The sequence below is a fragment of the Castor canadensis genome, chromosome 3 (assembly GCF_047511655.1).
Source record: "Castor canadensis chromosome 3, mCasCan1.hap1v2, whole genome shotgun sequence".
Classification (NCBI taxonomy): Eukaryota; Metazoa; Chordata; class Mammalia; order Rodentia; family Castoridae; genus Castor; species Castor canadensis.
The window spans coordinates 129777091-129801864 of record NC_133388.1 but is presented as its reverse complement, the minus strand read 5'-3'; the positions used below and the strand labels follow the sequence as shown (position 1 = coordinate 129801864).

At 39.1% G+C, this 24774-nt stretch overlaps 1 protein-coding gene across 8 annotated transcripts in view; it reads left to right on the top strand.

Annotated features, from left to right (window-relative positions):
- Positions 1-24774, top strand: part of Fam110b (family with sequence similarity 110 member B) — a 135672-nt gene that overhangs the window by 30075 nt on the left and 80823 nt on the right. For 3 of the 8 annotated variants that reach the window (XM_074068644.1, XM_074068652.1, XM_074068651.1), the window contains exon 3: positions 23107-23155. The exons of the other annotated variants lie outside the window; for them this stretch is intronic. The gene's annotated coding sequence lies outside the window, so the exon portion shown is untranslated. The remainder of the gene's footprint in view (positions 1-23106; positions 23156-24774) is intronic. 8 annotated transcript variants of the gene reach the window in all.

Sequence of the window (24774 nt, the reverse complement as noted above, 5' to 3'; positions counted from 1 at the left end):
GTCCCTTCTGGCCAGTCACTGTTTTGAGCATATATACTTTATCCCTGTCTCTTTCCCTGGCAGGCCTGGGGAGGACTGGCAGAAACCCTTCTGTGAAAAGTTGATGGTCCCCGCCCTGTGTCTGCTGAGGGAGCACAAACACGCTGTGATGAGGCTGTCTGGCAGCTGTCACTTTCCCCTCACTGTCTCTGTTGGCCTTGAAATATCTGCCTTCTCCCAGCCCTCTTTGAGTCCCTAGGTATTTGCTTGCCATGGTTTTTTCTGGAATTTCTGAACCTTCCTTCTGTTTATATTTAACTTCCCCAATTTGGACTGCTATCATCAGAATTACTCAGGGGGTGAGTAAAACAGGAACAGTGTTCTGTTCCCCAACTACTGAATATGTGAATGTTCCCCCTGGACATGAGTCCTGCTCTATTTTTTCTGTTATTAGCACAGTGCTTATATTGCAAAAAAATTAAATGCTGTAGACAATATAAGACAGAATACAACTATCTACTTTAAACCCAGTCTCCAGTGAGAAGTCTGGTTAGATTTAGGCACACGTCTTAGTTACCCAGTGTCATTATTAAAGGCATTCAGTCTAATAAGTGTGTTGGTGGAGGCATAAAGATGGTTTCATAATTTTTGCTAACTACTGTGCCTTGTTCTTATTCTTGGCCTTTGCTAATTTAAATGATAATTTTTGATTTTGTGGCAGTGACTTGGTTTCTTTTGATACTGTTTTGTACAGTTACCCGTTATCTGCAGTTTCACTTTCTGAGGTTTCATTTACCTGTGGTCAACTGTAGCATATTAGATGGAAAATTCTAGAACTAAGCAGTTCATTGTTTTTACATTGTGTTTTATTCTAAGGGTTACTTGAGTACATGCCCTGTGACACCATGACAGTTGATCTGATCACTGAGATGGCCACTAAGTGACTAAGAGTGTATCTGTGCTGGACAAAGGGATGATTCAACTTCAGGGTGTGATGCAATGGGTCAGCAGCACAGGATTTTAATATTTGGCTTAAAATGGCTTCCCCAGAGAGCATTTGTGTAACTTCAATTGCAGTACATTGTTATAACTGTTCTGTGTTTCCATTAGTTATTAATCTTTTACTGTGCCTAATTTAGAAGTTAATTGTCATCACAGGTGTGTAAGTATAGGCAAAAGCATAGTGTATATATATATATGTGAGGGTCAGTACTATCTTCAGTTTCAGGCATCCACTGAAGTCTGGGAATGTACTTCCTATAAATAAGGGGACAACTGTAGTAGAGGGGTGCTTACTTGTCACTGCACTACTAATGCAGTAGTCCTTACAGCATTCTGTGGATAACCTAGATGAACTGTTGTCCAGTCATGGTGAGCATCCTAACTTGGGAGTTGGGCAGGAGTGCTAGGCAAGCACAGTGGTTTCCTCCTGCTGTGACTTCTTGTCATGTAGCTTCCTACTTCCCTCCTGGTATGAGGGTTCTTACCTCTCTTCCCAGACTTACCCCTCACTACCTTTCCTTTTCAGCTTTTATTATCTTCCTCACCTACCCTTAGAATTGATTTTGTGACCCTTTATTCCTTGCCATATGTAGAAATAATGCTGCACGTTTCTGGAAGCCCTTATTCTACTCACTGACCTACATGCTTGTTTGGGTCCCTGTACTTTCCCTCCTGAGGCAGCCTCAAATTCAGTAGGCTCCCTACCCCAGGGCCTACTGTGGTCTTGTGGGCCTTAGTAATCCAGTGATAGGTGACCGTGAGTGGACATGAAACATCTTTCCAGACCAAGATTCCTTATTCTGGGATGTCTGACACTCTGGTCAGGCAGAATGACTGTCTGTTGGAACATGTGCTGTAGGGACTATTGAGTTGTGTTAGTTTTAAGGCAGAACTTCTGTTTTTTTATGGTGAGTTTCTTCAGGGAGTCTTGGAGAAAGGTGTCCCAGTCAGATTCATCACTTGATTTGTAGGTTTGGGGTACATCTCTGCCCAGACCAACCCTGACCCCCTTCCTATTTGCAGAGTTGCTGCTCTTCTCCTGGACAGGCATAAGAGCCAACCAGTGGTAGTGGTAAGAATGGGGCTTTGGTGTTGAGGAGGACCTAGGTCAGCACCAGGACTCTGTCACTTTGAACATGTGCAGCCCCAGGGAGGTTGCTGACCTGTGTCCCATTCTCTTCATGTGTCAAGTCAGTACAATAACAGTGTCCAAATCATATGATTCTTGTGAGATTGAGTGAATTAATTAGTATAAGTGAGTGTCCACAATCCAAAAGTCTACAGTTCGAAGCTTTTTGAGTACTGACATGAAGCATCAAAGTGGAAAAATCCCATACTTGACCTCACCTCTCAGCCAAAATGCAAGCACATTAAATATCTTATATAAAAGTACCATAGGCTACATGTGTAAAATGTGTATAAAACATTATTTCATGTTTAGGTCCCATTCCCAAGATGTCTCACTATGTTATGCACATATTCCAAAGTCCAAAATCTGGAATACTTCTGGTACCAAGAATTTTGCATAATGGATATTCAATCTGTATATATTCATAGTTTTTGTTACTATGATCTGCAGAGTGCAGATAATTGTGCTTACTACTCAGTGTGGCTATAAAGCATTGAATGAATTGGTGTATATAAAATACATTATGCCTGGCACACAGTGCACACTATACGTGGGGGCCATTAGTAATGGTAAAATGACAGCAGCATTATTGGCAGATGTGTTCATAATAGGACAGGTATTGGACCCTGAATGCTGACTAATATTTAATGGTAGTAGGGAAGAAATCTCGTCACTGGTTTATTAAGTCATTTCTACATTTTGGTTCCAAAGGTTTGGTTGTGATTGACAATTGGAGTGAATTTAAGAGTTCTCTACTCTTAAAATCTTGTTATTTTTATTAGGCTTACTTTTTAAATACAAAGGGTGGTGTGCTTTTGAATTTTTCATGAAATTTAAAACCAACTTTAGTTTGTTCAAATATAATATATCTTAGATAACATTATTCTACATGTCTTTTGTCACAGTATATTTATGTAATTATTTTGGATTGTCTTATTAGATAAAGTGTTTTGTATTCTTATATGTGATGTATACTGAAGTATTGTAACCCATCTTATGTGGTTGTTTCAAAACTATAAGAGAGTAAGCAAACTGAAATTGAGTAACATTAAAATCTACTGTACCTAAACTAAAGGAGACTTTTTTGATATTTAGGCATTCTTCTCCATATTCTTTGAACCAAAAAACACATTTGAATCATTGATGTATTAAAGAATTTTATTACCATTGTTTCACACACTTACTTTTTGTATATTTGAAACAAATGACATGATTTGACTTAAAAAATATTGCTCAGAGTTAGGGACATAGCTCAGTGGTAGAGTGTATGCTTGATAGAGGGCGTGAGACCCTGAATTCAATCCTCAGTACCACCAACAGTCTTTTAATGAAAAGAATGTATGATTATATAATTCATTATAAATTGCTTTAGCAAGTGAATGAATCTGAGCCTTTCTGGTTATAGAGACCTGCTTTCTTGTCTTTGTAGTCTGTGCCCTGGTACCTGGCATAGAGCATATACAGTGCAGGTGGAACCCAAATTGGGAAATAGGCAAGAGAAAACTTATTTGCTAGAATGCTGAGAACATGATGTCAGATTTGTCATTAGTATCCCTGTGATACAGTTTAAGCTGTAAAGAAAGACATTTCAGTAAGAGGAACTATGCATTTGAATGGAGGAATGCTGAGGCTAGGTCTGTCTCAACTTTTCTTCTTTCCTCCTTTTTTATTTGCCTCCTCTCCTCCCTCCTTCTTCCTTATGGGAGAGGGGGGACTTTGCACAAGTAACCCTGCTCTTCACAACCTGTGAGAGACCTGGGCCTTTTCTGAGGAGGTCCTGATGAAAATTCTACCCAGCCGCAGTAACTAGCCTTGAGGTATAGCACCACTCCCTGCAGCTCCTGCTGCTGTGACTTGTATTTTAGCAGACCCCCTGCACAGGCCACACCCAAGCAAGGTGTACTCAAATGCTCTGTGGGAATCCATGATTTGTATTCTAGAGACCCCTTACATAGGCCACACCCAGTCAAGATATAGTCAGGCGCTCTGTGGGAATCCATGGTGACACATCTGAGATACTGACTTCAGCTCACCACTGAGTAGTTTTATCACTGCCCTTTGCAGTGTCTTTTCTCACCTAATTTTCTGGTAGAGAACAGTAGTATAGCTGAATTTCTACAAGTCTGTTGTATTTCACAGAAAAGGACCAGGTTCAACCTGGAGTTTTATATTCTGTTTGAAGTCAAGATTTATTATCTTACTTGATAGTGCTCATTCTTCCTGGTAGAAATCTAAGTGAACTTGCTAAGTGTTTTTCTTTCTAACAGTAGACACCAGCCTTGTTTCATTATGATTCTTAAAGGAAATTTGCATAACTTTAAAATGGTTACTTTAATACATGATTGCAGATAGGTTATGGTTTGTTCTGAGATTAAGCAATAAAAAAATATAAATCCCTCTCAAAATTTGTACAAGTGCCAAGTAAAAACCAAAGAGGTGGTAAGTTGCTGCTCTGAATGGAGTAGTGAAGACCAATCTTCCCCAGACTGGTACATTGATGGGTTCGTATTGAACAGGGTATAAGGAGATGGGGCCTGGTTGCAGGAAGTGGGTCACTGTGGGTGTGCCTTTGAAGGGTACTTCTTATCACTGACCCCTTCCTGTCTCTCTCAGTTTCCTGGCTGCCATGAGATGAGCAGTTATTTTTTTCTATCACACCCTTCAACCACGATGTTTCTGCCTTGCCACAAATCTTAAAGCAGTGGAATCAGTTGATCACAAATAGAGACCTTTGAAATCATGAGCCAAAATAAATCTTACCTCTTTTAAGTTGTTTTTATCAGGTATTTTTTCACAGATATGAAAGGCACTAACACATCGGAGGTAACCTTCAATTTCAACTCTCATTAAGTTTGACTCCTTATTTGTTTTTGGTAGTGATCTGACCTGAGAACCATCTAAAAGCAAACTAAGCATGAAAACATTTTAATATGTAGTAGTATACGGTTCTTTAAACCCTTCAAATGTTAAGAATTTGAATTTTCCTCCCTAAGTACTAAGTGTACTTTTTTTCAATTTGTGTAATTCAGTATCAGATCTTCCTAGACTGAGTCTCCTTGATTGATATCCATCACACTTTTATTACTATAGTCTCCCTTTTCCATAGGGAGTATGTTCCAAGACCCCCAAGGGATGCCTGAAATAGTAGATAGTATGGAATCCTATATGTATGTTTTTTCACATGTATGTATCTGCAATAAAGTTTAATTTTTAAATTAGGCACAGTAAGAAATTCATAACAATAACTGGTAATAAAACAGAATGATCTGACAATATATTGCAATAAAAGTTTTCATTTTGTGGCCATTATTAAGTAAAATAAGGGTTCCTTCAACACAAGTGCTGTGTGTCCAAGGACAGTCCATCTGATAACTGAGACAGCTGCTAAGTAACTAGCTAGCGAGTAGTGTATGCAGTGTATTGCACTGTGTGGAGACTACTACTAAGTGTACTAGCCAAGGGTAATAGGTGGGTAGTATACTACAGGATGGATATGCTGGACAAAGTATGCTTCACTTTCAGATGGAATGGGGCAGGAAGGGCAGCATGAAATTTCATCACTCAGAATGGACTGCAATTTAAAGCTTATGAACTGTTTATTTCTGGAATTTCCCATTCAATATTTTTGGACCATGGCTGACCATCAGTAACTGAAATTGTAGAATGTAAAACCACAGATAAGAGGGGACTTCTACTGTATCATTATTGTTTACCTTCTTTCACTGTTTTGTTGAAGTAGAAAACATCTGATGATGTGTTTTGGTTTTTCCATTTTTTTTGAGACCATTAATGTATTGGTAGGCCTTTCATATATTACTGGCATTAAGGTATATGTATGTTAGATACTTCTTGACATAGTCTGTAATCTAAGCTGATTAACCTCCTAAAATGACTACTGTGTATGGTAAATGAATTCTCATTGTTACATAGGATTCTTTCTTTTTCCTTTTAAATAATGCCTTTGTTTTTTTGCAGGTGTCTGAATACAGATGCATGATTTTCCTTGCCTTCTCTGAAAGGAAATTTGGTTATTGATTTAAAATGCTCCAAATTAAGTTGTACTTGTCAATCATAAATGATGGAGTTCTGTTTTAGGGAGGAGTATGATTTATAATCTGTTCAGTTTTTTAGTGGTGTCTCTTTTCAGTGAGTCCTGTCCTTGGCAGTGTTTCCTGACTCGTTTCCTCAGTTGATTAGAATTGGAAAACAGCTGTTTCTCCTCATTGTTGTCAGGGCCTCAAACCTCCATATCTTGATTTTCCCTCTGTCTCTCCACCCACTGCAGTGTACATTTCATCTCAGCCTGCTCTTCTTTGGAGTGTGTCAGCTGAACAGATAGGCATCCCACAGCATGGCCCAGGCGGGGACTGTCTGGTGTTCAAATGCAGAGTGCAGTGGGCCAAATGAATTCTGGATTGTTCTGCTAAGTAGCGCACCCAATTTTTGTTTCCTAACCTTCAAATGTACTACTAGGAGAATAATTGCGCCTATTGAGAAACCATGGCCTTCTCTACCTGAGAAATTGCTGATGACACACAATGCATTGAAGCTTCTTTTCACTTAAATATTAAATCTCAGGTATTACTCACCCTGGATCAGGTGACAAAGCTTCATCACTGCTGGCCATCAGCTCTGGGACCATTGCTGATCACTTGTCTCTGCCCAGAACTGTGTCATATTTTGCATATGAGTCATGGAAGGTTTAAGGCAGAGGTGTTGCAGATTTTACATAACCTCCTTCTTTTGACAGGGGAGGAGATTGAGATCAATTGCCTTCCTTTAACATGTTTATAAGAATGTAGAAAGGATATTTCTTCTAGGTTTTTTTCTTTGTATATATATTTTTCATGTAATTAAACAGCCATAAAAAGTAACACGTATATCAAGTCATAGTAAAAGTGACCAGCTAGCCCTCTATACCTTCTGTACTCACACTTGTAAGGGACAGATTTGTTTAATCTTGAACACAGCTTGACTTTCAGGAGTTTCCTCAGAAGTCACATGTTTGCATTTGCTCCTCTGTTTTGGTTCACTTAATAGGTATGTATTGGCATTCACAGTAATATGCTCGAAAGATTTGGCCCTTGTCTTTGAGAAGCTCATAGTCAATCTGCCAGAATTGTGACCTGATGCCATAATTCTTTGCATTTGCTGGGCACACAGGATGTTTGTTTTTGTTTTGCTTTTGATAGACATTTGACATGGTCAGAAAGTCTGTACCCTGAGTGTGAATGCAATGTGCTTAGTAGCAATTTACTGGTTAGCAGAGGTAGGCTCAGAGGCAGCCCTGAAGCACCATAGGCCAGTGCTCGTGATCAGGACAGCCTTATGGGTCCCACTGAGTTTACATGGTCTTGAACTTTAATTCCTTAGTATTCCTCTCACAATTAAAAAAATCATTTCAGAAATTATTTCTGTTCACAGGCTATGTGAGCGCCAGGCCTGTCTCTTCAATGGTGGAAGGGCTGCAGGAATCCAGAGCTGCGTTTCTTGTCTGACCTCTAGAGGTGGTTCAGCTCCCCCAAGGGAGGTCAGCCTCCCCCTTTGAAGGTCATCTCTCAGAAGTCATGTCTCTGACATACTTTATCCACTAAAGATGTCCTTGAATGAACCCCATTTTTCTTCCTGCAAAATATTCATTCTCTTATGCTCTCGAAGTGGGCGCAAATAATTCTGTCCCAAGAGCGAATTCATCTGCATTCTGCAACTATTCATTTCACACCAAGCAATGTGCTTTTCTCTGAGCATTTCATTTGATAGATACCTAAAATATGCTTATGAAGAGAAAGCAGTGTCAATGGCCTGAACATATTCCAGCAGCTCTCACAGAGTTTCATTGTGTTTCTAGACCATCATCTTGTCACCATCTCAGGTATACGTAGAGGCCAGGTGCAACCAGTGAGTCTCCCCTGGCTGCATCCTGCAGGAAAAGAAAACCCAAAGCTCAGTGACACTGGCAATCAAGCCAGTTAAGAAGATGGTTGGCACCATGACATATTCAAATTTTAGGAAATAATGCCTCTTTCCACATAATTTTAGGAGTGGGTACGTCTCTCCTTTTTGCTAACATTTATATTATGAGATTTAAAGTTGTTTCTTCATTTAGAAATCTAGAGACTTATATTAAGGTAAGCAGGAAATGAGTAAGGCAGGACCAGCATTTTTTTTTAAAACTTAGTTCATAATGAGGCTGAAGATGTTCACATAGGGTATTTTTCCTTTTTCTATTCTACTTATTTCAGCAACCTTATTAGCATATGATGGTTTATTGTCAAAATAAATTGTAGTGCTAAACGCACCTGGGTTTGTAACTTTTTCTTTGAAATGGGTATTTAAAAATAGTAACTTCTTAATTGCTCAGGCACACCACAGTAATATAACCCCACAAATGAGGGTTAAGTAGAAGTGTTCATCTCAGCAAGAAATAGAACTATGTTTTAAACCTAAAATGTGATGCTGTGTCCCATTCTTTCCCCCCAAATGCCTATTTATCCAAATTTGAAACATCCTATCATGATACGTATCAGCAGCAGGTGGTCCCACTAATTGGAGGTGTTATTTCTGCCAGTGTGTTAGCAAATGTTCCATGTTTCACCTTCCCAAAGTTTGATTTCTCTGTAGCTTCTTCCTGTTTTGGGTAAGTCACATTCAGAAAAGATCACAGCAGATGATGTTGCCTTGTTCCCAGGTAAGGAAGATGATGAGGACGTTACTTTGCAGGGTGAAATTTATTCACCATAGTGCTCACCAGCTATCAGCAACCTTTGACATTATCTGATTGGAAGAGGAGGATTTGGGTCAACACATTTCCTGGTGTTAACTATCTACTAAGTAAGGACTTTTCCTAATCTAAGATGTCCTTCTCCATTCTCCCCCTTCCAGCTGTAAGTAACAGTAATCCTCCAGTGACCTGACCACCAAATGGTTGGCAGAGAACTAACTCCTGTGGTCAGCCAGGAAGTAGTGCCAAGAACTGAAATTATTTCTGGGACTCTGGTCTTTCTTGTATGAAATAAGCCCTTCTCAATAGGATGTGGCCTTAGGTACATGGCATATACTCTAAGCCTATTTCCTCCTATTTACCATGAGGAGGCTGGATTAAATGGAGATGAGTTTCTTTGTTTTGATAAGACACGTAATTTCTGATTCAGCTATAAAATCAGGCAGTAAGTTCATATGAAGTAATGGTATTTGACTGAAAACTCCTATTTTTCAATACCATGTTCTCAATCTAGTGAATTGTAAGAAATTCTAAAATCACAATTCTTAATTTAAAAACAGAACATATGCATTTTTATTAAGCTGTTGAGATGCAGGGTTTGGCTCTGTTTTCCTGGTTTTCTGACTTAACCCATAGTAATGAGATACGCAGATGCAATGTTAGCATTATGCAGAGATGAGGTCGTGGGACCAGTTTGTCTTGGGGCTGCTTTTTGTGCAGATTGTTTTATGCAGCATTTCTGTTCCTAGGTTAGACAGAGCTTTACCTAACCAAGTGGAATCTTCCCATCTCATTGCTTACAATGGGACTATCTAGGTGATGTATTATAAGTAGTACTCTGGACCATTTAGATAAAGCCAGGTAATGCATATACCACTCTTGTGCTGGTGTTGTCTAGTGCACTAGATGTAGATCTAAGTGAAACTTGAAGTGTCATATATCTATATTTAATTCTTTTTTTTAAAAATGTATTTCCTGTGTATGTGTTCTGTTTTCCACTGTCTTAAACACTATATCAAAACCAGCTATAAAATCTTTGGGGATTTGTGTTAGAACTGAAATAGATAAAAAATCATCTGCTAGTTAACATGCCAGAATGACTTCTGATTTCTTAACTGTCCACTTCACACTGTGAAGATAGGCTTAGATCTCTACAGCTCAGGAAACTTTGCATCTTCTTCCCACTTTCTTCTCTCTTGGGGCACCAGAACCCAGTGCTGTTGCACTGCAGTAAATGAGGTGATTTCCCAAGGTGACACTGCAGTACACAGGGGATTGACTAGCATTTAAAGAATGTGAATGAACTCAGCAGCCCCTCAGCAGGGCAAACACAAGAGCTTTGACTGTTTCTCTCACCTAGGACTGAAGTAGTGTTGGGAGTTATTTATCTGTGGGGAACCTCTCTACTTAAAAGGAGAGACAACCAGTAAATATCAGCCCAGGTGGGTGGCAGAAACTGCACACCCACCCAAGGTACACTGTCAGTGGTCAGAGCACTTGGTAATGGAGTTTGCTTTCCAGACTAAGTAGTACCTGAAGTCATGGGTTTTGAACTGACAGAAATTTGTGGTATCATGAACACTTTCTGTATCAAGAGCTTCCATTTTCATTGTGGAATAAATCACTGACTAATTCTTAAGGCCATGACTAGTTAGATGATCACTTTGGTTTCACTTTTCTTTCCCAATAACACTAATATAAAGCCACATACTTACATTAATATTACTAGGCATTGTTGTAGCTACTTTATAATGTCACCCCATTGACTCCTCTAATAGAACTGAGTTAGGTTCTCTTACTGTCCCATTTTATAGGTAAAGAAACCGAGACATAGAGAGGTGGGAGAACCCATCCAGGGTTATGCAGATGAGCAGGTGAAATAAGTCTTGCGCCCAATCGGATTGGCAGAATTCTAGAAAGTTCTGTTCTCTTAACTGCTGTGCTGTCTCTCTGAGAAATTATTAATATAGTGCTCCCAATTTCCTTTGCATTTGGTTTGGTTGAGTAACATTTACCCTTTTATTGGAACCATGTGAACCAAGAGTCATTACCATTTCTCTAATACTTACATAGGTTTTGAGGAGCCTGCCTGTGCTACTTGGGAATTACGAACTGCAGCAGCATGTACTCTGGAGGCTCAGCTCTTGCATGTGTCTGAACAACATTACTGTGTGGGATGCCTTTGGGTGAATCAGGTACATTTCATGTTGGGCCTTGAGGCCACACAGCCGTGAGTTCCATCTGATGGCCATGTACATTTGTTGATTATAGCAATTCAAGTTTTATCTATTAATTAAAATTCAAGGACTACTGGACATCGATGAAAAGCACTGCAGTAAGGAGTGTAAATCAGTAATATATTTATTTTATGGAACTATATTAAGGGCTGGTGGCATAGCTCAAGTGGTAGAGTGCTTGCCCAAGGCCCTGAGTTCAAGCCCCAGTATGGTCAAAAAAGAAAGAAACTATAGCAATATTTATACCAGAGGCAAGCATTCCTTTACACAGAATGCCATGGTCTGGTTAGGTTTCATTAATAAAATACCTTAGGCTGAGTAAATTACAAACAACAGAAGTTTATTGCTTGTGGTTCTGGAAGTTGGAAAGTCTAAGACAAAGGTACCAGCAGATTCAGTGTCTGGCGAGATGGACAGCCAGGGTCTTCTCTGTAAGAGTACCAATCCCTCATCTTAGGGACGGAAGCACCCCCCAAAGGCCCTACTTTCGAATACCTTCAGCTTGGTTATTGAACATAGGAGTGTTCAGAGGGAGGGACACAAACATTCAGACAATATCAGAAATTTTTATTCTTTCTGCTAAGAACATTTTATTAACATAAGAAAAGTAAAATGTGATATTCATTGAGCATGCTGGCCAAGTTAACGTGATCAGATTAGCTATAATTAAATTTTCATATTTTATGCTATTAAATTGTCAAAACAAGCCAGACAAGGTGGTACATGCCAGTAATCCCAGCACTTACAGAGGCCACAGCAAGGGGATAGTAAGTTTGAGGCCAACCTGGGCTGCACAGCAAGACACTACCTCAAAAAAAAAGTTAGAACAAATCTTTAACTATACATTAATACACTAGGTATTAATAGACCTTAAGATAAAACCATAATAATTCAGTCTTCTAAGATTTCTAGATTGTCAGAAATTCATTGTATAATTTGTATTCTTTCTAAAAAGTACCCATTTTACAGTTCAGGACACTGAGGCACAGAGAGGTTGTGAGAGCCCCAGCATTAATCTTTAGGCTCATCGTATGCATGTTTTGTGTTCTTTCTACTGTATAGTGTATACCTACAATCTTCATTAAGTATAGCATCACCTGTTAACACACCTGCGATAACCAGAAAGTCTTAATATCATATATGTATATAATTCCTTCCTTGCCCATTCAACTCTGGGACCGCACTTAGGGTGGTGATCCAAAGAAGGAAGTCTGTGTGTATATCTTACCCCAGGAATAACAACCAGCCTGCCTCCTCCGTGCCTTCCTCCCGTCTTTCCCTCTCCCTCCCCCCTCCCTCCTCCCTCCCTTCCTCCTCCCTCCCTGCCCCTCTCCCTTCCTCCTTCCCCAGGGCCTTGCATCTGCTAGACAAGCACTCTACCACTGAGCCATAGCCCCAGACTAGCACAACAGCATTCTTAATCTTCAACTTGTATTATACTCAGTTTTGTAAGAGGAATGATTGATGTGAAGTCAGACATTAGTGGCCAGTTTTAAATACTTGTCTCCAATCAACAATAGACTATGCCATTCTGCTGAACAATGGTTGTGGGGTCACAGTTTACTGTGGTGACCGTGGTTCAGTGATTTGGTGGTTTTACAAATATTGGAAAGAATTTGCACTGTAGTTCTGAAGGTCTCATGTCTTGAACTGAGGAGATTTATGTATATATATATATTTATATTTATATGTGCATATATGTACTTACATAATATAAATATATATATACACACACACATACGTTACTGTAGGTGGTGTTGACATCAATACTGCATACACACTTTCAAAGCAAAGAAAGTTGGATAGAAGGGTTATGAAGAGAAAATATTGCTCATGGTAGGGGGCCTTTCCAAACAATAGTGAAATGATTATTCTAGGAGTGAACCTAATTAAGCAGAAAATGGAAACTCAGTAGGTTTCTTTCCTGTGCAAACAGTGAAGACTATAGAAGGATGAGATACTCCGCAGTTTTTGGAGGCAGTGACAGTATTCTGCAGAATTTCAAATGTTTTCTTATTTCTTATATCATACTTAAAGAGCCTATCCTGTCTCTAAGAGGCAAGGTAAATATTAAGCTATGTGCTCATGCTCTGTAGTTGGGAAGGACATGTGTAGTGGGATTCGGGTTAAGGGATGTTTTTATAAACTGTAGTTCTATGTGAATTATGCTTGGAATCTGCAATTTTTGTGTTCTCTGGATATTAGGGTAGAAGGGTCCATGATTGTCTCTTCCTGTTCACCCATCCCTCAGCAGCTTCCCTGGAGACCCTCAAGCCAGTCTGTGATTCTAGTCACTGATAAACAGCTGTTGACCAGAGGTGCTCTGGGCCGCATCTGATTGCCCCTCCATATATATCTTTATATAAATCAAGTCATTATACTTAACTACCAACAGTAATAAAGGGATTCTGTCTTTGTACATTTTGTATTTTCTTTGGTAAATGACTAATTTATTACAAATCATGAGGGGGTTTCTCTGGGCTGTTAAATGTGCATAATGAATATTTAGATTTTGGGGTATTTAAAAATAGTTTCTTCATGTAGGAGTTAGTGTGCTTGGTGACCAGTTTCAGAATTTTGAAAAAGAATTTTTAAATGTCAAAGTAGGTCTTAATTTAAATAACAACTTCTTTAACTTTCAAACTCTCCAAAGTGGCGTTAGCATGGAAGCTAATGCCATGATTAACATCCCCTGGGTTGGGTGGTACTGAGGAAAATCAGTGTTGGCTCCACATACTTATTTAGCTGTCATACACTGGGCCTGAAGTTCTGGTGTCTTCAGCGTACTTCAGTAGCATGAAGACTCTGTCACAGTGACTTGCCCAGCCCACATTGCTTTGCAGTGATTTTCAGAAGCATCTGCAAACTTTTTTTTGAAAATCATCTGTTCATATCACAAGGATAAAAATAGAAGCATCAAATGTTCCTTTAGAGCAGGTTTTCTGAGGCTCCTTTGGTGGTGGTGATTTTTTTAAAATTTTATTTAAAAGGAATGCTAACATTGATCTCACTGTTACAGAACTGGGATTCCTTACCCTGCTGGTCTTGGATGCCCTCACATAGTTCCCATTACTGAGGAGGGGATGTCTTCAGATCCCAGAAGGCTGCTCTTCTTGCTCTCTGTCTTCACAAATTAAATTGTGGTTAAAAAATAGCACATCATCTTCATTTCTGAATGATGTTTTGTTTCTGATTTATATTAGTTCTGCTTTAGTCTTGTGACTAGCTGAATTTGCACCTGGCTTGTATTTTTTCTAATTTTTCATGTGTTTATTAGCCACATCTCTATGGCTGACGTGTAAACTACTTAGGATCTGGGGCCATGTGTTGTCCTTTTTGCTATATTCAACCTTGCGTTTGTTATGTGCCTCTTACTTCCAAGTGCTGTTTGCATCCTTGACTTTGTCTAGCATGTAACAGATGTTAAAACATCTGAAGATTTTCTTTTGGAAATAATTTTCAGGGATAGAATTTGAAAACACTTTGTGTGAAGAGTCATGTCTCAGCCTTTAAAAAATTAATTAGCATATGATAGTTGTACAAGGGAATACATTGTGATATTTACATATGTGCTTACAATATTAGATTTATTCCCTCCATCATTCTCTTTCGTCCTCCCTCACCCCTTCTTAGAACAATTTCAACAGGTTTCATTCTTCTGTTTTCATATATGAATACAAAATACATCTACCATATTCACCCTTATTCACCCTTTACTTGTGCTTACCCCCTCCTACATATACCCACCCCTGGGAAAGACCTCTTTTACCTTCCTGTCCTTCATATTTTTAAGTGTTTATTGATAGTTCAAGGGGGTTTTGCCTTGATACTTCAGGGCTGTATATTTCGTGCTTTAATCAAATTAATGCCTCCCCATTACTTACTCTTTCTCTATCATCATGCTCCCCTAATAGTCAACAGCTTACAGTAATAGTACATTATATTATACTCATATATAGATGGGCTGTTTCAATATTTTTCATTTGCTAACATTTTCTTTCCTTTAACTCAGATTAGCACGAGGAAATATCTAACTGAAAAAAATGCATTTTGAAATAATAAGGATTAGGATTTTTTATTTCCTCTCAACAGGACTGGTATGATTGTGTGTGTATCTGTGTTTCTCTAAATATATCATAAAACATTTTTATGTATTTTTATTTTAATTATTCTGTCTTCTCAAGAATATTACAGGTATTGTATCACATTGCTGGGTCAAAAGTGAAAGGTTTACTGTATTTGATTTAGGTTCAGAATTCTCATATACTGTACTGTGTTTATGGAGAGTTTCGATTTGGTTTTAATACAAATTTCTATTTGGGGAATTTTAGAAGTTGGTGGATAAAATAGTGTTCCCTTTGTGAGGGTAGACAAAATTTCATGGTATTCAGAATGTGGCATTAGAGATGGGAAGCTTAATTTTAATACATTTAAAAGTTGTCAATTGCCCTTCATATTTAAGCAACCTATAATAGACAGAAATATTTCTTGGAAAGCTAGTTTTCATTTAAAATATGTAGTTCTTGTAAACAGAAAAATTATATCTGTTGAGACTATTCCAGGAATGGGGAGGGGGGATAAAGGAGAATGATGGAGGGGTGAATTCAAGTATGACATATATGGTACATTGTAAGAATCTTTGTAAATACTACAATGTACTCCTACCCAGCACAACAATAAAAAAATTAAAAAAGAAAGAAAATGTAGTTGTTTACAGTCCTTGGGCACCCTTAAATGTCAGAACTTCCCTTATTAGGTCTGATGTTTCTGTTTAATTTCAAATAGTTTTAGATGGATGGATGGATGGACAGTTGTACAGTTGGAGATAAATACAGAATAACTGACCTCTCATCACCATTACACAAAGCATCATATAATTCCCAGGCTACACTGAATCTTTAATGTTACATATACTACTAATATTGTGTTGTTTGAAATTGCTTGTTCCAGTTCCCAATAAACTTGTTTGTCTCTCTGTCTTAGTAAGTAGACTGTGGATGTCTAGAGAGCAGTGGCTGGCTTACTTATCTGTGTTTTGTTAATGCCTGCCATGGAGTAGATTCAGAGTAATGTTTAAAATTGAAAGAATAGTAATCTAACTTTTAAAAGCAAAATGAGATAGAGAGTATTTATGTTTTAGTAATTAATGTTTATCTTCAGAAAAGCAGTAGCTAAAATATCTTCTAAGACTTACTTTTTCTTGTAATAAATAACCTGAGAATGGCACATTTTTACTAGGATTCCCTAGAACTATTCTAAGAACACTTATAAAAGATTCTGAATCTATATAGATAATCAGTTAATATTTTAATGACTAAAATATGAGCACTTTTCTGAATGCATAACATATAAACTTAAGTTGACTGTATTATTGATGCTCCTGTCATTGATAGAAACATTAGTAAAATATCAAGAAGTGCTGATTCCCATTTTAACATCACTGAGAAAACAGGCTTACACATTATGATCTTTAAAGCAGTCAATATTGAAACAAAAGCAAACCTAATCACTGTTGTTACAAGTTTATGTGTTTTGCTTGTTCCCATATTTCATGGTTTTGTAGGAAGAATAGATTTTTCCATGAAGGTTTTTTATGCTTTTTCATTTGTTGGTTGCACATTTGTGCCTGTGTGGATGTTGACAGTGCTCCCAGGTGCTTTTAGAATAACATTATTTTGTATGAATAGAGGCAAAGCTTATAGGAAAGCACATTGGTTTTCTATTGGTGCATAACAGATTTCCACAAACAGCACCCAGTTCTGTGGAACCAGAACCCGCCATGGTTCAGCTGCATCCTCTGTCTTCTCTAACTTTCGTGGTGTTGACCAACTATATTCTCAGGTGAGACTCTGGAAAGAACCTGTTCCTAAGCTCATTCAGGTTGTTGACAGGGTCTAGGCCCTGTTTCATGGCTGTTGGCAGCAGATTGCTTTTAGTTTTCAGAAGTTTCTTGGAGCCACTTGCAGTTCCATGCATGTGTGTATTCACAGCTGCTAAACAGCCAGCGTCCATCCTGCATTACATCCTTCTTAGCCCTCATGTTTCTTTGGTTTCTCTTCTGTGACCAGCCAGAGAAAACCCTGTTTTAAAGGGCTCATGAGATTAGGTTAAGATCATCCAGACAGTCTTGGTATCTGAAGTTCAGCTTGTCACATAAAACACCCTGATAATTACCGTCCTGGTGACTATGCAGCAAGCCTACGTGGGGTTGTGGGGGGCAGGAACTCCTGGGGTCATTTTAGAATTCTGTCTCCACCAGATAGTTCAGGAAGAACACTTGAAAAATGCTGTATTTACGCCAGTCCTCACACAGCTACACATGGCTTAAGAACAGTACTTGTTCTGAGAAGTGTGCCATTAGGTGAGTCTGTCATTGTACAAACATCAGAGAGTGCACTTACACAAACCTAGATAGTCTAAGTCTGTCAGCCAGGTGGTCTTTTGATGTAATCAAGTGACATACTAAGCACGAGATGTATATGGGTGCTGCCATAGTAAGACATCATACTGTTTTGCAGTACACACACACAAACACACACACACACACACACAAAGCAGGAGTAAACTCTGAAATAATGATAAAAATGTAGTACATGCCTGTAATGTCAACTACGCAGGAGGCTGAGGCAGGAGGATTGATTGCAAGTTTGAGAGCAACCTTGGCAACTTGGTGAGACCCTGCCTCAAAATGAAATAATGATAATAGTAATAATAAAGAGGCTGGGATGTCACTCACTGGCAGAGCACTTGCTTGGCACGGATGAACCCTAAGTGTTCAGCCCCCAAGTACCACACCGCACATGCACATACACACACACAAAATACAGTACAGCAAATATATAACCAGCAGCAGTGATTTATCATTGAGAATAATGTATTTTGCATAACTGTGTGTTCTGTACTTTCATATGACTGGTGGTGTAATAGTGTGTTTGTGCCAGCTTCACTACCAACACATGAATAATACATGGTGATGTCACACAGAGTCACTAGGTATCTTTCAGGACCACTGTGGAGCATGTGGTCATCATTAACTGAACCATTATTATGTGACACTGTAGCCCTTTTATTTTGAGATGTTGTAGACCGTGTTTCCATATTTTATGGACATTGTTCTTTCTTTTGAGACAGAATCTCACTATGTAGCCAGGCTGACCTCGAACTTGTGATCCTCCTGACTCAGCCTCCAGAGTTGGCTGTTATTACAAACATGTGCCACCACACCCAGCACTTTCTTAATCCTACTGTGTTTCCATAAGGAAAAGAAGCAATTCAGTTCTTTTCTTATGGAGATATTATTAATTTTAGTCAGTAGGGCTAAGGACTTGAACTTGTGATTTTCATTCTCTGATCTGTATTTTTCAACCAGTTTCCTCTGGGTTAACGGTGGTCAGTTGAAGACTAGTCAAGTATTCAATCTAATACTTAACATAGAAATCAAACTGGCCCAGGTTAGTGGCTTAAGGTTGGTTAAGAACTTGGCATGTAGTCTGAAGGCATGGCTCAAGTGGTAGAGTACCTGCCTACCAAAGGTGAACCCGAGTTCAAACCCCAATGCCACCACAAAGGAAAAACAAAAATAACACAAAATTTGACAAGTTAGGTCACAGGGAGAGCAATGAACTTGACAACTGAGCCATAAGGAGCATCTTGAGTTGGTGGCCAGAGGAGAATGACGTGCCAGAATCACTGTTTTTGGCAGATTTACCTGGAAGCTGTATGGATGGTAAGTGGGAAGAGGCCAGAAACAGGAACCAGCTAGGAATTCAGAAGTCAATGTGCATTTATCAATGGCAAGAGAGATTTAGAATGCATTGTGTTCTTGAATTACATCAACAGTGGTGGTAATAAAATAAAAGAGAGTGAGAAAGCATACAAAAGGAAATCCAGCTGCTTTTGAGGACCTGTGATCCAAACGTGCAGTCTTTTGTTCTTTTGAGAAAACTGTGCAAGGGGTTTTCAGGGTGAATTGTCAGGTAAACCATCAATTTGTTCTGGAACTTGGAATTGCAGTTGAGTTTGTAGGTATTGTTTTAAGTGCATAACATTTGGGGTTTGTAAAATGACCTGAAGAAAGTTACTATCCAAAGGCACACAGATTTCAATGGGTACCAAATGTGAATTTTATAAGGAGTTGTATTTCATGTTTATGGCATTTGGCCTAGCATTCTCCCCTTCCTCTTGCAAAAACAACGCTCCCTTAAATGAGGTGGGTAATGGATCTATAACATTCACTGCTCTAGCATCAGTACATTCATCACTTCTCAGACCCTTGCTTCCCTTTTTGTTTGATCATAGACCTAATCACATACCTGTGGTTTTCTTGGAGTCAGTATTCGAAAGAGGTTTGGCTTTTACTTGCTATTCTTTCTGAAGAATTTTTTAAATTAAAAAAATACAGTAAAAATTATCTGCAAGCTTGGGAACTGGAGAGTGAACACATCTGTTTTCACATAAGTATAAAATGCTGGTTTTAAAAATATTCAGTGTGGAGTTTTTAACCACAGTTGACTAAAATTTTCCATGTTTGCAGTGGAACTTGAAGTGGAAATAAAACTATATCTCTTTGTTACCATGGATAGCATAACATTTAATTTCATCTTTTGTGATTAAATGAAATTCTGATGCAGTGCAGTGACGGTAGAAAGAGGGTGTAAAAACTCTGTCACTTAGTAAAATCAGAGATGTTGAGGTTCTGGTGTTTTGAAAGAAACTTACATAGTAAATAATATACTAATTCTATCAGTATTTATTGATGATCTGCCCTGAGCCAGGCAGTGCTTGGCCAGCTGGGGATACAGAAATACAAGATTCTGTCCTCATGAGGCTTTATGTCAGAGAGATGAAGCTGACGATATGGAAGCAAAATATATAAAAAGGTTGGTATCTCTGATGTTAAGCAGTATGGTAGAGGTAAGTAGAACAGGAATGGGGATAGATGTGGGCATTGCAGGGTGAGGTGGGGTGGTGGTTTTGGGGAGGGGACAGAGTTCTGCATGGCCTTTTAGTGTTGGGTGGGATGATCCAGTGTAGTGAAGGTGATGGACTACCACTGGTAAGATTGGGTGACCTTCTGTAAGTCCCCACCTCAGCCACTGGAGTGGCCTTGAAGAAGTGAGCTGCTGTTTCACACAGCCTATGAGAAGGCGACACAGCAGGGAACCATGAGTAGCCTCTGAAAGCTGAGAGTGTCTCCCAGCTCACAGCCAAATGGAAAATTAGGGCCTCATCTAATCTCAAGAGACTGAATTCTGTACAAGAATATCCCACCTATGTCTTCTGAGAGGAAGGCAGCCCAGATGGTGCCTTGAGGAACCAGAGGACCCAGCTGGCCCTCAGCCCACAGAAACTGAAATAAGTGACTATTGCTTTAGACTGAAGAGTTTGTCATACCAGCCGACTACTAATATACATGGAGCAGGGAAGACCTTACTAGGATGGGACTTTTGGGTCAACACTGGACAGGGCAGAGGTGAGCCCTATAGCTTTCTATGGGAAGACATTCCTAGAAGAGAAGCCTCTGGGTGGAGGATGTCTGGCAAGTGCTGGAGCAGCAAGGAGGACAGCACTTAGGGCTTGAGGAGTGGAGGGAGTAGTGTTGTGCTACTGGAGGTGAGTTCAGAGAGTTCAGTTGGAGCCAGAGAGGAAAGGGCCATTGGACCATTGTAAGTTTGGACATTGGCTTAAAAGTGCTGAAAAGTCATTCGGGAGTGATACAGTCCAACTGTGTTTTTAAGTGTCCCTCGAGGCTGTTGTACTGAGATGAGGTGCAGGTGTGTGTGTGCATTCCGAAACAAAAAGATGCAGGCATTTAGATCATATATGATAGTCCAAGCCAGGGTCTAGCTGAAAAGTGGGGAGGAATGGTCAGGTTCTAGAAACATTCTAGAAATAATTTGAAAATTGAATGTACAGGATTTCATGACTACTCTCGTGTGCAGCATGATAGAAAGAGAATGGTAAAGGATGAGTCCAGGGTTTCTGGCCAAAGCAACTGGGAGAAAGATGCTATCATTATGGGGTAGAAAAGAGTGTGTTTGCAGGGGGTTGGGCATAGAGTAGGAGGTGACTGGGAGGGGATCCAGGAGCTCAGTTGGAGATGGTGCAGATATGCTCATGGGGACATTGAGTTGGCCATCTGGTGAATGGATCTGGAGTTCAGGGAAGAAGATGCACTGAGGATTTGAGTGAAGGAGTCATAAGCACATTTACAGTATCCAAAGCCACGAGTCCCAAAGGTAGTCAGTATAGATAGGCAAAAATAAGGTTTGAGACCAGAGCCTTGGTGATCCAGCAAAATTATTTTCAATTATTTTATCTCAATGATTTTTGTGTTTTATTATAAACTTTTATTCAATGTTTGACTTAATTTAAGTTTTTCCTGTTATTGTTTGGAAATTCAGATCACTTAAAAAAATTTTTCACACTTAAAAATTTTTTCCTCAACTCAGGGTTGTGTGCCTGAGACCTTGTATATGGAATCTCTTAAGAAGAAGATACAAGCACCAGCTAGAGGCAGTGGACACCCACCACCTTTTGCCTGAGGGCATATAGAGGCATAAACCTAGTCTCCTGCCAACCCCAGCTGAGCAAGAACAAGCAGATTTATATTCAAGTCCCTTAACAAAATGGCATAGCATTTTCATATTACCTACACATACCACCCCGTGTACTTGAAGTCGTCTCTAGGTGTAAGAATACTCAATACAACATAAATGCTGTATAAGCAGTTATACTGTATTATTCAGGGAATGATAGCATGAAAGAAAGTCAACATGTTCAGTATAGATTGATTTTTTTAAAAAAATTATTTTCTGTTTGATTGAATCCATGGATATAAAAACCATGGGTACGGAGCTGACTACTTCACCCCAGTCCTCAACTTTATTACCAGAGAATAGGTCAACAGTCAGTGTGGCTGTTCAATATGGGATTTATACAGTTCCAGTTGCTAGCTGGGTATAGTTTGCTACATTTCTTATAACAGTTAAGCACTGTTAGATACACAAAAATAGAAGGACAATGTGAATGTAGCAGGTCAGGAAAGACAGCCTTCCAGAAGTGAGCATCTGAGAGGAGGTGACATTAGTGAACCTCTTTGTTTTCAGCATCAACTGACAGCCCTGGGACTTTTGTTGTTCAAGACTTGATGGGAGGAATGAGGAGCAAAAGACTTAAATCTATTTCAATAGAAGTAATCCCTTTAGTTCATCAATTTCTTTCTAGGCTAGTTATCTATTTACTCATTTATCATAAACATTATTTAATAGTACTTCCTTAGTCCCTCTTTCCTGTTTCTTCATGCAATATTATCAGACAGGCTACTTAATCTAGTATTGGATTGCTACGGGTGATAGATAATTCTCCTAGTAGCACCTTTTAAAAAACAATCACACAGAAGGTGATGGAAAATCTTTGGGAACTGAGATATTTTTTCATACCCTCTCTTGTTCCTAAAAGGGCTCCAAGCAGTAACCTTGGGGAGTTTGGGTATCCAATAGTGTGCCTACTGAAATGAGGTTACTAGCCCAGGGCAGCCATGCTAGCCTTTCTGCCCTGGTCATTCAGCTGTGGGGTCAGTGAGCAGGTTTCACTGTATGTATACTGAGTCCAGTGCTGATAGTCTAGAGTAAATACCCACCTGACCTGGTGGGAGTATTTGCTCAGATCTGACCAGCCCTGTGTAGCGTGAGGACCTTGTTTTAGAAGGCTTTATTTGAATAAGGATCATTCTTCTTAAACCTTGATATAATGTCTTTTTTTTTTTTAACTTTACTTTAGTTCCATTTGACATCTTGTACCTTTTTGGCATTTAAGTAGTTTACCATTCCTAATGTAAAGATATCATTTTAATTATTTGTTTTCCTTGTGCCTGTGAACACACCATCTTTTGCGTCATTTGAAGGCACATTGTACCTATTTTGTGCTTCCCTTCCAGTTCTGTGTGTTTTTCAAAGCATGGCATTTTTGGTACCCTTCTGAAGTTGAGTGAGTCAGTTCAGCTTTTTCGTGACAGAAGTGACTTTTTTTCTTTTTAGGGTTTCTTGGGCCCATTGAGCCAATCCCTGTCAAAGGAAACATCCTCCAGTAAGTAGAACACTTTGTTTAGCAATTTTTTTTTTTCAGTGCTGGGGCTTTAACTCAGGACCTTGCACTTGCTAAGCAGGTGCTCTTCCATTTGAGCCACTTCACCAGTCCCTGTTTACCCATCTTGTCACAAATGGGACATCCTCTGATTCAAGCTACTTAATAGCTGCCCATGTGCTTTCTGTGAGAAAAGATAGATACTGGCAAATCTCATGTTTCATGAGAAACAGTCCTCATCTAAAATTGTACATCTGGGTACAAGTAGAAGCTTGAATTCTTTTTTGCTTTGAAGTTTCAGTTTCCAATATATATTGAAGGCCAGATTCCACACAATGTTTTAGTCTAATTTCCATCAGAGGGTTGACAAACTGTGGCCTTTGGGTCAATTCCAGCCCCCTGTTTTGTAAAGTTTAATTGACACAAATATATGATCACTCATGTATGCCTGAGTATGACTGCCCCTTTATGAAAAGTGTACCTTTCCTTGGCCTAGAATATATAGTTTTTTAAAACTAAAAGTGTTTAGTTATCAAATTATATTTTCCCCCCTTTTTTTTTGTAGTAGTACTGGGGTTTGAACTCATGACTTCATGCTTGCTTGGCAGGTACTCTACCACTCTGGCCACTCTGCCAGCCCTTTCAAATGATCTTGGAATAATTGATATTTCTAGATTTTAAAATTTGTAAATATGAGTCTATCTAGAAAATAGCCAGTGGTTTTAAACAATTAAATGTAAATGCTGTTTGGCTGTCTTGTACCATAACACTTTCTGCAGTTTATTAAAATTTATAAAAATACAAGATAAAAGGCACCAAGGTTAAAAGAGAACACTAACATTTTATGTAAACCTAAGTCATAGGTTGCATTTTAATAGTGCTTGATGGTGTTCAAAACTAAAGTCTTCATCAAGGCTTAATTCACGTGTATGTTGTCCTTCCTTGTAAACTGCCCAAGGTGACATGTTTATGGTTTAAAGTCAAGGTTGGATTTACTTTGACCAAAATCAAATGAGAGCTCAGTTTGCTGAGAGTCATGTGCTCATGTGGGTGTGTGTGTGCCCACGCACACATCTGTGAAGATTTGAGCATATTTTCTGATAGGTTAAATTTCATGCCAGTGCGTAGTTTATTTGAACTAATGTTCAGTTTCTTGTAGGTTTTAGTTATTAACTCATGTTCCAATGTAGTAATAATGAATCCTCTCTCTCCAGCCCTCTTTCCATTCCTGCTGTCATTGTAGGGAAGGTCACACAGTCTGAACCCTGACCTCCAAGATTATCACTTGTTCTTTCCTCACTATCTTATGCTTTAGGGGTTCACGTAGAACACAAGGCCCAAAGTGAGGAAGCCTACATTTTTAGTGAGAATGAGTTGCCTTTCTTTCCTATCAAATGCTGCCAAATGAGGGTGACTGAGAGATTATATTTAATGCCGCAAAATCTAATTACTGCCCAATTTATATATACATGGCCAAGGGTAAGATCATTGCTCTGAAAACAGTCAGTTGGTGTCCATGCTGTACAGCCTGGTTGTGGGAAGCCTAGGGGGCTCTGCTGCTCTCTGTGGGACCTGGCAACCATCAGTGGGTAGATCACTGGATGACCAGCTCACAAGTCCCC